Source organism: Apium graveolens, chromosome 1, assembly GCF_009905375.1.
Source record: "Apium graveolens cultivar Ventura chromosome 1, ASM990537v1, whole genome shotgun sequence".
NCBI lineage: Eukaryota > Viridiplantae > Streptophyta > Magnoliopsida > Apiales > Apiaceae > Apium > Apium graveolens.
The window spans coordinates 67,578,784-67,593,705 of NC_133647.1; the positions used below are offsets into that span (position 1 = coordinate 67,578,784).

A 14,922-nucleotide genomic window follows, 5' to 3' on the forward strand; every position below is an offset into this window, starting at 1 on the left:
CAAGGTGCGCCTCTAGTCTGAGCAGATAATTTTATTTCCTTAATTATCTAGTTTCTTCCCAAGCCTCTTGTTATTCTCTTCTATCCGATTTTGGAGTTGTCTGTGGAATTCAAGTTCATCAGCTTCTGAGAGATCTAGCATTCCTTGCATTTCCAATAGTGTCTCATTGCTAGAGATACTCAACTAGTCCTCCAATCTGAAAAATCTTCTAACTCCCTTTTCATCCCTGAATTCCATCAACCAATAAGGCCTCAAATGCACTCTCTTTCCTGTAAAGGGAATTGATAGAGTTTTTGGAAGTGCATCTTTGGCTCTATTACTCCTCAGCCCCTCAATCTTCTGTAGAACTAATCTTCTATCAGTCACATGGTACCCAAAGTTCTTTTTGAAAATTGTGTAGATCTTTATTAGCACATATTAGATTTCTGAGAAGAATCCTGTGAAGTGGCCATATGATCTCTTTTCCTCCCTTATATTTGAATACCAGTCTTTCAGGAAGATGTCTGTGAGCATCAATTCCTCTAACTTCTTCCAATTCATCTAAGTAGAGGTTAATGTCAGAAAACTCTTTGATGTCACAAATGTATAACATATCTCCTTTATTGACTGTGGATTGAGATTTGACTAGGGACTTGCATTTGAGAGTCACTGGTTTCACTTTCTTGCTAGCTTTTGTCTTTGTATTCTTTGTCTTGAAGATAGGAAAGTTTAGCTTAGGAATTGGTAAACTATCCCAGTCTACTGGCTCATCCTTAGGACTAATGGGTTCACCATGAATGTTTCTAGATGGATCCACCACCTTGAATTCTTCAAATACCACTGAGGGTTTTGATGTCTGAGTTGAAGTTGTAGACTTTTTGGGAATGTGGTCTTCCTTTTCCTCATCATTGAAGTCTAATTTTCTCTTGGAATGAATCTTGTATCTGAATCTTCTTTTCTGGTGTGGTTCTTCTTGTACTTTCTGATCCTTAGGTTCAACAATTACAGTTGGTTGTGTTGGAATTTCTGTTGTGGTTTTTACAGCTTGAAGCTTGGCCAAGATAGCAGCTTGCTTCTGCATTTGTTTAAGCTTTTTAGCATCCAGAGTAGCTTGCTTCTTTTCTTGCCTGATTCTTTCTTTCTCTTCCTTCTTATCTTCCACAAACATGGGGTGTTCAGCCACCACACAAATTTCCTTACCATTTCTATAAATCTTGGCTAATCTTCTTTTGAGTGCTAAATCAGCTGGATCTTTATAGAAGGTAATTGACCTAGCCAACAACTTCTTCTCATCTGGCCTAGGTGTCTCATACACAATATCCATAGGATTCTTGTCTAAAAACTTTGAGTAGTTTCTTTTAGGCTTCATGATGAAATCTGCTTTTGGAGATTTGATGCAAGATGTTTGGCCTTTTTCTATATAATTCATACTCATTTTATTTACAAAATGTTCTTGACTTGAGAGTGATGAATGAATGTCTTGTCTGGCTTCTGAATTGGCCCAAACTTTTGTTGAATTTCTGCATCTATCTTTCTCCATTTTTCTTTCAATTCCTTCTCAGCTGCTCCTACATCAATCTTTAGCAGTTTGTCATCTGTTTTTAGTTTTGCTGCTGCCAAATTTATGATGTCAATGTTGTCCATAACCGGTGGCTTTGGGAAAGCAATTGCTGATACAATCACTTTGCTGACTTGTATGTTGAGTTGTTTCTCCCCCTCACTTGAGCCTTTCTCCCCCTTTTTGTTAGCATCAAGTTATTGAGTGGGAGGGAGTTGAGAAGCCACCAATTATTGGAGTAGAGCAGTCTAATTTCTTGATTAGTGAGTATCTTGGCCATTGACTTCTCTATATCAGATAATCTTGAGTCCATGGCTTCAACTTTTCTATTGAGATCAGCTTCCTTCTTTAGCTTGTGAGCTATTTCAGTCATGGTGGTTCCAGGAATTTTAGCATCCAACCTTGCTATGGAATCCTGCTTTACTTCAGAAATTTCTTGCTTGATTTCATCCACACTCTGAATATGTTGGAGAGCTTGAATTTTATGTAGTTAGAGTGCTTCAAGGTGAGCTGTAAGTAGCTTCTTTGTGCTGGCATTAGTAGATGGTTGAATGGTTGTTTGGGTGTCATGGATCAGCTTGAATAGTGTTAATTAGAGATGTGAGTAGGAACATTCTTTTGTTAGCATCCAGGCAGGAATATCTGCATCTCCCCCTATTCTCATGTTGTCTTCCTCATCATCCCCATCAGCATCCCCAAATGAATCTTCAGCCAGTTCAAAATCACTGCCAGTGGTGGAAGGCATAACAGTGATTGCATCCTTTGCTCTTTGAAGAGATTGTGTAGTGTGCACCAAATTTAGCATCCTTTCAGCCTCCTCATTGCCCTGCATAACTAGAGTTTGGTAAGCTGTAACAGGATGAGTAAATGTCTCAGCATCCAGGGAAATAGAATCTATGACAACTTGATATTCTTGCTGAAATAGCCTTTTTCTTTCTGCATCATTAACACTCATTGACTCACTCGCAATGGATTCCATCCTTATCACTCCTGTACCTGCTTTTCTCTCATGATCTCTCTCTCTCTTTTTGCATCAAGGGCTCCCCTTGGCTTCCCACCCTCACACCCTCACCTTCACCATCTAAGGTGGGACTCCTCTCACTCACTTTTGCCAGTCCTGAAGAAATGAACTGTATGGATTGACTCTTATTCTCTCCTTTTTCCTGGGAGCAACCCAGCCTCTCACTCAATTCACTCCCTTCCCTCAGCCCTAAGAGTTATTGTACTACTACTAAGTCTTCTGCACTTGTGAGAATTGAAGAAATTTTAAGTTGTACAGAGACACCCGACGGATGAGAAATATCCATCAAGATAGTAGTTTGGCTATCCGACGGATGACTGCTGTTAGGCTTATCCGTCGGGATACAATCACTACTCGACGGATGATAAATATCCATCGGGATAGAAGAAATGAATGAGTTTGGAGTGGAGAATATTGTAGACTCTGTGCAGATTGATGAAAATTTTGGCACAGATGTCTCAACAGCCTCAGAAATAAATGCAAATGAGCCAATAAATCATCTAAAAGATGATGCTCACTTGCTTGGATTTTTGGCTTCTCCACAAGAGTTAAAGATGAAGAATTTAGAAGTGATGTATTTATCATGTCAACATCCAGTGAGTGTGTGGCAGAATTTGGTGTATCAGGTGATTCAATTAATAGAGATTTTGGCTGTGACTCCATATTTATTGGAGCCACATCAATCTGACTTTGAGATGGTGCAGTGACTGGGTCTTTAGCACCCGTTTGCACTGTGTGTGCCCTGTGCATCCCCAAGGTTTTTTGATCTTTTCTTTCTAGCATAAGTTTGTGGTGAGCTAGTGTCCCTACCCCTCTTGGCATGTGCTCCTAGTTGGGAGCTTGTTTCAATAGTAACATCCTTTGGGGAGGATGAAACTAGAAATGAGCTTATTTACTTGTTAACAACCACAGTTTGTTGGAAAACTGTGGTGTGGCTAGGTTTGGGTACACTCTTCTCTCCAGCCTTATCCTTAGGGTTTCTTTGATTTTCACCCTGTCCCACACCTTGCTTACCCTCCTTCACACTCCCCTATTTGGTTTTATTGGATTTTGCAACTGGTTTCTTTTGAAAGAAACCAAAGGGGGCCTTCTTAGACTTGGTTTTTGAAATTTGTGGTTTAGTAGCTTGGGTAGGCATCTGTTGGGTCATTGACACAAATGTCATTGCTATATTTGAAGGCAAAGAAGTGTGTGAGGTTGGAAGAGTAGTGACAGTAGAAATTACCTTACTTACCCGAGGTCCCTTCATAACTGGAAAATAGAAGAGGGGCACCTCTTTGAGGTGGTTTGCTCTATTAAGATCTGCAATTATTCTTCTTTCTTGAACCCAACAATTCAGCTTGTTGGTTGGGTTCTCAATCATAACGTTCTCAATGAGATGGTTAGCAAGCATCATAAAGAATCTAGCATAATAGACACTTTACTTCTCTTATTGAGTTCTCCTAACTTAAAGCCTAACTCAAACAAGACCAAGTCACTGAAATTAAAGTATTTATCAGTAACTAACATGTAAAGCATGTTAAGCATGGATATGTTGATAGAATCAAAGTTACTAATTTTACCAGAAAATACTTTAGTTACCACATCACACGGATAACTCCATTCTTTTCTAAGACCCAACCTTCTAATTTTACTTAATTTAGAGGTAGTGAGTGCATAGCCCATGGAATTTAGCATGTTAACTATATCAGTGTCTGTATGTAGGGAAGTAACATTATTATCAGGAATTCTAAAGCATGCTTTGACAATATCACTATTAATGCAAACCTGCTTACCTTTAAGAGTGAAAGTGATGGTCTTGTCAGTTGAGTTGTACACTGCAGTTGTCCATATCTCCTCTACAACCTCATAATAGATAGTGGGAGATTCCAGCATAGCATAGTTGAGTTTACAGCCTTTCACAAAATCCAACATTTTGTGGTAGTCTCCAGACTGTTGAATCTCTTAGTTCACAGAGCTGTGAAGTTGTTCTTTTTGTAGATATATCCAGTTCGAGACATGATTTTGACGACTGGCGCCATTGTTAGAGATTGGGAAATTTGCAGAGAAAGTATTTGCTTTTGAGAAGAAAGAAGTTAGAGCAATTGAATCTTGAGAATGATAAAAGAGAAGAATAAAAATGAATTTAGCTTTTATACTATCTCAAAAATAAATTGTCAAAAATAATAAAGTAAAGTAATGTTACCAATAAAAATTGCCCAAAATAGCCGTTTAAAAATAAATATACTATAGAAATTATGTCATTTATCTGTCGTGTCATGCTTACAAACTATAAGTATACTCGATGGATGATGTTCAGAGTTTTAATTGCTAGGATTGAGACAATTCGACGGATGAAGATAAATCAGTTATCCGTCGAGTTATAAAATACTCCAGAACAATAATTGATTTTTATTAACAATTAATATTCCGACGGATGATCATACTCGATGGATAATGATCATCCGTCAGGATGTAAATTTTGACTTAGCCAAAATTTCATCCAAAACAGAAAAATCAATTAAATTTTTGGTTGCATTAAAACTTGCAAAAATATCTAAAATGATTCAGGAATAATTAAGCATACCTAACTCACTTACCAAACTTGAAAAGGTGGATTCATCAAGTGGCTTGGTAAAGATATCTGAAAGTTATTTTTCACTTGGAACAAAATACAGTTCCACAGTACCATTCATCACATGTTCCCTTATGAAGTGGTACTTGATGTCTATGTGTTTTGTTCTTGAATGCTGCACTGGATTTTCAGTGATGGCAATTGCACTTGTGTTATCACAGAAAATGGGAATTATATCCACTTGTAGACCATAGTCCAACAATTGGTTCTTCATCCACAAAATATGTGCACATCAACTATCAGCAGTAATATATTCAGCTTCAGCTGTAGAAGTAGAAACTGAATTTTGCTTTTTACTGAACCAGGACACAATCATGTTCCCTAGAAATTGACAGGTTCCTGTTGTAATTTTTTTGTCTATTCTACAACCTGCATAATATGTATCTGAATAACCAGTTAGATCAAAACCAGAATCTCTAGGGTACCAAATGCCAAGTTTTGGTGTTCCCTTGAGATATCTGAAAATTCTCTTAATAGCTACTAGGTGATATTCTCTAGGATCAGCCTGAAATCTAGCACAAAGACAAGTAGCAAACATTATATCTGGCCTACTAGATGTTAAGTACAGAAGTGAGCCAACCATGCCCATATAGCTTGAAATAACCACAGACTTTTCAGTAGTGTTTAATTCAAGCTTAGTTGTAGTGGTCATGGGAGTTTTTGCAGATGTGCAATCCATTAGATCAAACTTCTTTAAGATCATGAATGTATTTAGTTTGACTAATGAATATTCCATCACTAACTTGCTTAACTTGCAAACCAAGAAAGTAAGTTATTTCTCCCATCATGCTCATTTCATACTTACTTTGCATCAATTTGGCAAACTTTTGGCAAAGTTTTTCATCTGTAGAGCTAAATATAATATCATCTACATAAATTTGAACAATTATACTAGAGCCATTAACATTTCTAAAGAATAAAGTTTTATCAACAGTGCCTCTTGTGAAGTGATTTTCTAAAAGAAACTTCGATAAAGTGTCATACCAGGCTCTAGGTACTTGCTTCAATCCATAAAGTGCTTTTAAAAGATAGTAGACATGATTTGGGAAATTTGGATCTTCAAAACCAGGAGGTTGACTAACATAGACTTCCTCCTCCAAATCTCCATTTAGAAAAATACTTTTGACATCTATTTGATAGAATTTGAAATTGGCATGAGCTGCATAGGCTAAGAAAATTCTGATGGCTTCCAGTCTTGTAAAAGGAGTAAAAGTTTCATCAAAATCTATTCCTTCTAGTTGATAATAGCCCTTAGGAACCAATCTAGCTTTGTTCATGACTACTATGCCATTTTCATCCATCTTGTTTTTGAATACCCATTTGGTATCAATTGGATTCTTTCCTTTAGGCTTGGGTACCAGCTTCCATATCTTGTTCCTTTCAAATTGGTTTAGCTCCTCCTGCATAGCTAAAATCCAATCAGGATTCAACAAAGCTTCTTCTACCTTCTTTGGTTCTTCCTTAGATAGGAAGCTACTGTATAGACATTCTTCTTGAGTTGCTCTTCTTGTTTGAACTTTATAAGATGCATCATCAATGATGAGCTCAAAAGGGTGATCTTTAGTCCATTTTCTTTGTTGAGGTAGATTAGCTCTAGATGAAGATGCCTCATTGTTGTCTTGATGTGTGATTGAGTTTTGATTAATAAAAACTCCCCCGGAGTTTGTGAATCTTTAATTTGAGAAAGGGGAGCTTTCTGTAAGTGATCTATTCTGACTTTCAGCTTCTCTTAATGACCCGACAGATGGTGTACTTTGTGTTCCAACGGATGAAGCTGATTGTCTCCCGACGGATAAAGCAGATTGTCTCCCGACGGATGAAGCATTTTGCAACTCGACAGATGTTGAATTATGTGCTTCATTAGTTGTAGATTTTTCTGCATTATCCTTATTCACTGTTTCTTGATCACTTTCATCATCACTGTCATCACTAACCATTTCCACATTTTCAAACATGATGCTTTCATGAGAATCTTTATCTTGCAGTCCTTCAATATTTTTATCATCAAACACAACATGTATTAATTCCATAACAATGTTGGTTCTAAGATTGTAGAATCTATATGCTTTTCCCACAACATATCCAACAAAAATTCCTTTATCTACTTTAGCATCAAATTTCCCATGTTGATCAGTTTGATTCCTCAAGATAAAACATTTGCAGCCAAAGACATGAAGAAAATTTAGGGTTGGTTTCTTGTTCTTGAATAATTGGTAGGGTGTCATACACTTTGCTTGATTAATCAAAGAAATATTCTGAGTGTAGCAGGCAGTATTCACGGCTTCAGCCCAAAAATATGTTGGTAACTTTGATTCTTCAAGCATTGTACTTGCAGCTTCAATAAGAGATATGTTCTTTCTTTTCACTACTCCATTTTGTTGTAGAGTTCTTGCTGCAGAAAACTCATGCATTATCCCATTCTCTTCACAAAATAATCTCATCACAGAATTCTTGAACTCAGTTCCATTGTCACTCCTGATTCTTCTTACTTAAACTCTGTGAGTAGGGTAGAATCTCCAGTCATGTTGAAGGTTACTGAGTTGCCTTTATCACAAAGCTGGCTGATACTCAACAGATTGTGTTTGAGACCATCCACTAAGGCAACCTCTTCAATGATGACATTGTTCTTTGAAATCAAGCCATATCCCACAGTATAACCTTTGCTGTCATCTCCAAAAGTGATACTTGGGCCAGCTCTCTCTTCAAACTCTGTGAGCAGGGTAGAATTACCAGTCATGTGTCTTGAACAACCACTATCCAAGTACCAAAGATTCTTTCTATTTCCCTGCACACATCAAAACCAAATCAAGTTGATTTTGGTACCCAAGTTTCCTTGGGTCCTGCCTTGTTAGCTTTCTTCTTTTGTTTCTTAGGTTTGATCTCATTTGACTTGGGAATTTTCGATGCATCCTTAGTAATTTGAGTTGGACCTTTGAAACCAGTCATTAAACCAGAATTATCATGCACATTTTGATTAACAGGGAAAGGCATGTTATTTGCAAACATGTTATTCCAGTAAGGCATGCTAAATGGCATTTGAGGTATACTAAATGCAGCATAATAAAGATTAGGTCCAAATGGTATATTAGAAAATTGTGCATTCATATTCTGAGTAGACATAGCATTCATAGGCATGGTAGACATAGCAGTCATATTAGGAAAAGAGGAAGGCACAAACATAGGAGTAGGCATGGCAAGTTTGCAATCAACAGACAGATGATTGACACTACCATACTTAACACACATTTTTCTTGGTGCATATTTATCAGGTGTGTAGTTCTTGTGCTTGTTAATTCCTACTTTCCTATTTCTATTATTTTTCTTTTTAGTTTCTGTTTTAACCTCAATCTTTTCTAATCTGTCATTCAATTGCTTGATGGACACATGACCAAAATTAGCTTTCTTCTCCTTCTTCACTTGGCTTGATTCTCCTAAAACAAAGTTTTTGGAAACTGATCCATATTTTTTATTCAACTTGGCAAGCTTAGCTTTGCTCACAGGTTTACTCACAGCCGACAGATGTGGCTCTTTATCACTCGATGGATAATCCTTTTGATTATCCGATGGATGATTCTCATCATCTGTCGAGTCCACATCTGTTAGCAATCCTTCAACCAAATTGGATTCCAGCTTCTCCTTACTCTTCTTCCAGGCTTCATCGCAAAAGGACTCAATACCTTGAACTTTAGTGATTTGAGCATGAACATCTCTGGATGATTTCCATGCTTTAATTACTTCTTGTCCTCGTTCAAGCTGCTTCTTTAAAATCTCTTTTTTCTTCAAGGACTCAGTCAATTCATCATTAGCAATCTTACACTCAAATCTCAATTTTTCAAATTCAATAAACTGAGACTCTAGCACATTATTCCTCTCACTTAAAAATAAATTGTTTTCTTTAATTTTAGCATTTTCCTTAGCGAGGGACTTAAGTTTAACACAAAAGTGATATAATTCTGTAGACATGTCATTGATTGCATCATTACACTTAGCTTTAGATAAATGTGCTAGGTTAGTGGTGATAACCTTATTACTTGAAGAACTTGTTTCTGTTTCATCAGACTTGTCCATCAGGGCTAGATTGACATAGCTCACATCCTTATCTTCATCCACTCCATCAGCTGCCCAGTCATTTTCCTGTGTAATGAAAGCCCTTTCCTTTTGCTTGAGCAACTTAAAATATTTCTGTTTGTAGCCAACAGGCTCAAACTTCTTTTTGCTGGGATCTGACTTTCTACACTCACTGGCAAAATGCCCTGCCAAGCCACATTTGAAACATTTGAATTTGGATTTATCCACCATGTTTTAACTTGGCTCTGCTACTCCAAAGTTCTTTTTGAACTTGAGCTTGACACGTCTTCTGGAAAGGAATGCTAAATGATCATCGATATCATCCATGTCATCTTGGCTCAAATGATCTTTATTTTCAGCTACCAGCCCTTTACCCTTATTCTCACAGACCTTTGAAGTACATTCAACAGCTTCTACCTTCATCTCTTTCTCCTTCTCTAACTCAGCAACCAGTGCTATGGACCCTCCTTTCTTCCTTCCTTTCTCCATCCTCTCATCTTGCTGTATTTCAAGCTCATAAGTTTTCAGGATGCCTCATGCTCAAATCACCAAAGTTCAAGGGATTGAGTCCTTTTGTGATGCAGCCTGGAAGAAGAACAAGGAGAAGCTGGAATCCAATCTGGTGGAAGGATTGCTAACAGATGTAGACTCGACGGATGATGAGGGTCATCCGTCGGATAGCAAAAAGGGTTATCTGTCGAGTGATATAAATCCTCATCCGTCGACTGTGAGCAAGCCCGTGAGTAAAGCCAAGCTTGTCAAGTTAAATGAGTGATATGGATCAGTTTCCAAGAACTTTGTTCCAGGAGAATCTGGTCAACTGAAGAAGGAGAAGAAAGCTAATGTTGGTCATATGACTGTCAAGCAATTGAGTGACAGACTTGAAAAGATTGAGGTTAAAATAGAGGCTAAAAGGAAAAATAATAGAAAGGGTAAAGTAGGGATTAACAAACACAATAACTACACATGTGATAAATATGCTCCTAGAAAATCTGTGTCAAGTGTAGTAGTGTAAATCATTTGTCTATTAATTGCAAATCTGCCATGCCTACTTCCCTATCTGTGCCACCTCACTTTTCCAACATGAATGCCATGCCTCCTATGACTATGAATGCTATGTCTACACAGAACATGAATGCACAGTTTGCTAATATGCCATTTGCACCTAATCCTTATTATGCTGCATTTAGTATGCCACAAATGCCATTTAGCATGCCTTACTGGAATAACATGTTCACTAATAGCATGCCATTCCCTGTTAATCATAATATGCATGATAATTCTGATGTAATGAATGGTTTCAAAGGTTCAACTCAAATGACTAAGGATGAATCTGATATCCCCAAGTCAAATGAGATCAAACCTAAGAAACAGAAAAAGAACGCTAACAAGGCAGGACCCAAGGAAACTTGGGTACCAAAATCAACTTGATTTGATTTTGATGTGTGCAGGGAAACAGAAAGAATATATGGTACTTGGATAGTGGTTGTTCAAGACACATGACTGGTGATTCTACCCTGCTCACAGAGTTTAAGGAGAGAGTTGGTCATAGTATTACTTTTGGAGATGACAACAAGGGTTATACTGTGGGATATGGCTTGATTTCAAAAGACAATGTCATCATTGAGGAAGTTGCCTTAGTGGATGGTCTCAAACATAATTTGCTGAGTATCAGCCAGCTTTGTGATAAAGGTAATTCAGTAGCCTTCAACTCAGAAGCCTGTGTTGTGACTAACAAGAGGAGCAACAAAGTGGTTCTCAATGGTGTGAGAAAAGGAAATGTGTACCTAGCTGACTTCAACTCATAAAATGCAGAATCTGTTACTTGTCTTCTCAGCAAAGCAAGTCCGGATGAAAGTTGGTTATGGCACAAGAAGCTATCCCATTTAAACTTCAAGACCATGAATGAACTAGTAAAGAAAGAACTCGTTAGAGGCATTCCTCTAGTGGAGTTTTCTAAGGATGGATTGTGTGATGCATGTCAAAAAGGAAAGCAGATCAAAACATCATTCAGGAAGAAGCTTGATTCAACAATTGAAGAACCTTTGCAACTGCTACACATGGATTTATTTGGACCAGTCAATGTGTTGTCCATTTCAAGGAAAAGATTTTGCCTAGTAATTGTAGATTATTTCTCAAAGTTCTCTTGGATATATTTCCTAAAGTCTAAAGATGAGGGTAGTGAAATCATCATCAATCACATAAGGCAAGTCAATAATCATCCTGATTTCAAAGTGAGAAGAATCAGGAGTGACAATGGAACTGAGTTCAAGAACTCTGTCATGAGTTTTCAGCAGCAAGAACTCCACAACAGAATGGAGTAGTGGAAAGGAAGAACATATCACTTATTGAAGCTGCCAGGGCAATGCTTGAAGAATCTAAATTACCAACATATTTTTGGGCTGAAGCTATAAATACTGCATGAAACACTCTGAATATTTCTCTGATTAATCAAGCAAAATGCATGACTCCCTATCAATTGTTCAAGAACAAGAAGCCAACTCTAAATTTTCTTCATGTCTTTGGCTGCAAATGTTATATCTTGAGAAATTAAACTGATCAGAATGGGAAGTTTGATGCTAAAGCAGATGAAGGAATTTTTGTTGGATATGCTGTTGGTAAAGCATATAGAGTGTACAATCTAAGAACCAACATTGATGTGGAATCAATACATGTTGTCTTCCTTGGTTCCATTTCTTCATCATGCTGCTCTACTTCTTTCTCAGCTCCAGCTTCTTCAGTCAACTCTTGAGTTTGTTCTGGATTCGCAACCTTTCCAGACCTCAAAGTGATTGCCTTTACCTGCTCCTTAGCTTCCCTCTTTCCTGGCACTTCAGTGACACTAGGTAGTGTACCAGGCTGACGATTTAGCAAGGCACTGGCAATTTTCCCAATTTGATTTTCCAAGGTCTTGATAGAAATGGCTTGACTCTTGCACATAAGCTTCAACTCCTCTGATTCAGATTTTTCATTGGCTTATTGCAGCTGGAGTTGTCTTGGTGATATTGGGGTTGCTGAAAACCATGGCGGTTGTACTGCTTAGTTGTATATTGCTGATAAGGCTGTTGAACCGCATTCTGAGTGTTGCTCCAGCTGAAATTAGGATGATTATGGTTGTTGGGATGATAGGTGGTTGGCACTGGTTGCTGTGAACGCTGGAAGTTGCTCACAACTGAGCTGATTCACTAGAAATTGCACACTGATCAGTCTCGTGGGCACCAACACAAAGCCCGCGGACACTGGTGATTTCATTAACTCCATAATTAGTCAACGTTTCCACCTTCATCGTCAAAGCCTTAAGTTGGGCAGCGCTAGCAGTTGCTGCGTCCAACTCTAGAATTCCTGTGACTTTTCCTTGAGTCAGCCTCTGGGAAGGATTCTGGTACTCATTAGCAGCCATCAATTCAATAAGTTCATAAGATTCATCGTAGCTTTTAGCCTACAAGGCTCCTCCTGATGCTGCATCAAGCATGGGTCTAGAAGTAGCACCCAATCCATTATAGAAACAGTTGATAATCATCCAATCAGGCATGCCATGGTGTGGGCACTTCCTTAGCATCTCCTTATATCGATCCTAAGCCTCACATAGAGATTCTCCAGTTTGCTGAGCAAACTGAGTAAGATCATTCCTGATTACAGCAGTTTTCACCATAGGGAAGAATTTAGTGAGAAACGTTTGCGCAAGATCCTCCCAAGTGGTGAAAGACCCTGCTGGTAGAGAGTGTAACTAGCACTTAGCTTTGTCCCTTAGAGAGAATGGAAAAAGGCATAGCTTGATAGCATCTTCAGTCATATTATTAAACTTGAAGGTGTCACAGATCTCGATGAAATCCCTGATGTGCATATTGGGGTCTTCAGTAGGAGAACCCCCAAAATAAACTGAGTTCTGTATCATCTGAATCGTGCTTGAGTTGATCTCAAAAGTGTTAGCCCTGATGGCTGGTCTGATGATGCTTGACTGAATGTCATTAATCTTAGGTTGAGAATATTCCATCAAAGCCTTCAGATTTTCTGCTTGATCACCCATCTCTACTAAAGCTGGTTCTTCAACTTTCTCTTCTTCTTCTACCTTCTTTTCTTCCTCAAAAACTTCCTTATGAACTACTATCGCTTCCTCCTCAGCTTGATCCCGATTTCTCTTACGAGTATGCGAACACGTATGCATACACCCTCGCTTGAGTACCTAAAATAAAACAAGGAAACAGCTAAGTAACAATGTCCGAGTCAATGAACTTTAACCACCACTGATGGAAAGTACATAAACTAATAATTAACACTGCAGTCCCCGACAGCGGCGCCAAAAACTTGTTAGTCGCTAAACACGCGCTAATAATACATGCAAGTATACGCGTTCGTAAGTAGTATAGAATCTTTTCTAGTTCGTTCCCACGGAGACTGTACTGGTTAACTAATTAATTCACGCACTTAAGCAACAATGAATGGTTATTATTCAATGTTAAGACGATAACAAATTGAGGTTGTTTATAACTAAGAATTACGCTAACAATTATAACTATGAAATTAAGATTGATTGAATTAATATATATGACAAATAAGGGATTCTAACTTCATTAAATAATTTATTCAATAGCCTTATTGTTCTCAACCTTAGAATGCATTGGTGATGACACTACTCAGACAACATGAAACTGATAAACGCCAACTTTCATTGCACGAGTACCATACTACCAGACATCCACAAAAGAGATAGAAGCTAAATAGACACCAATTATATTGAGACCCTATATATCTATAGAATTTGACAACAAACGGTTTAAGCACAAGTTACCTATCTTGATGATATAGGGCAAGTAAGATGGGTAAAATTACCTACGAATCATGCATAACAATACATGAACCTATGCTAGCATGGAAAGTTCTAAATCCTTAAATTCACTGTCACTTCATTAAGAATTAACACGCTATCGTATAGGTTCACGACGCTCATAAGATGAATACGCACAACCAATACTAGGATATCAATCAATCGCCACATACTAAGGTATCGAAATAATTTAACTATAAAAATCCATAAATAAATCCGCTAGAACCCCACGATAATGATTAGCCCATAATTGGACTCATCATCAATGTGGGTTCCGATGAAAGCATGGTATAACAAATGTAGTCTTTATAACGAATAAATAAAACCAAGTGCAAACAAGAGTAAAGGTTCACAAGTAAGAAAACTAGCATCCAAATACAACTTAAAACAAAGATTCACAAGTAAAAGCAAGATCTTCTTCATCTTGGTTGAATCGTGCTAAAAACGGTCTTCTTACGGCTCTCCTTGTGCTCTGGTATGTCTCTCTCATGAAAACGTACTTATTTTAATATATATAGCAGCCCTTTGTAATATGGAAGTCACCCCAATTAGAATCGAAATAGAATCAGGATTCATATTTTCCGCATCGGCGCGGCCGCGCGCTATCACAACGCGGGTGCGATGCCATTCTAGAATCCTGGCGCGGCCGTGCGCTATCACAGCACGGGCGCGCCGTCCTTCTGGGAAAAACTCAGATTTCATCTTTTTCCTTGCTGCTTCGAGCCGAATTTCCATGAGCTTTTATTCCAACACCACCTTGACACCAAATTAGCACCAAAATAATGCTAATTCACCTGATTCACAGATTAATGCTTGAAATGCAAAAACACTAGAAAACACATTAAAACACTTAACAA

General features: G+C 38.0%; 1 non-coding gene across 1 annotated transcript; it reads left to right on the plus strand.

The window, feature by feature from the left end:
- Window positions 1-12,770: 12,770 nt before the first annotated feature.
- LOC141680772 (small nucleolar RNA R71) lies at window positions 12,771-12,877 on the plus strand. The gene has a single exon (XR_012558413.1). It is a non-coding gene; the product is annotated as a small nucleolar RNA R71 (small nucleolar RNA).
- The last annotated feature ends 2,045 nt before the right edge of the window (window positions 12,878-14,922 follow it).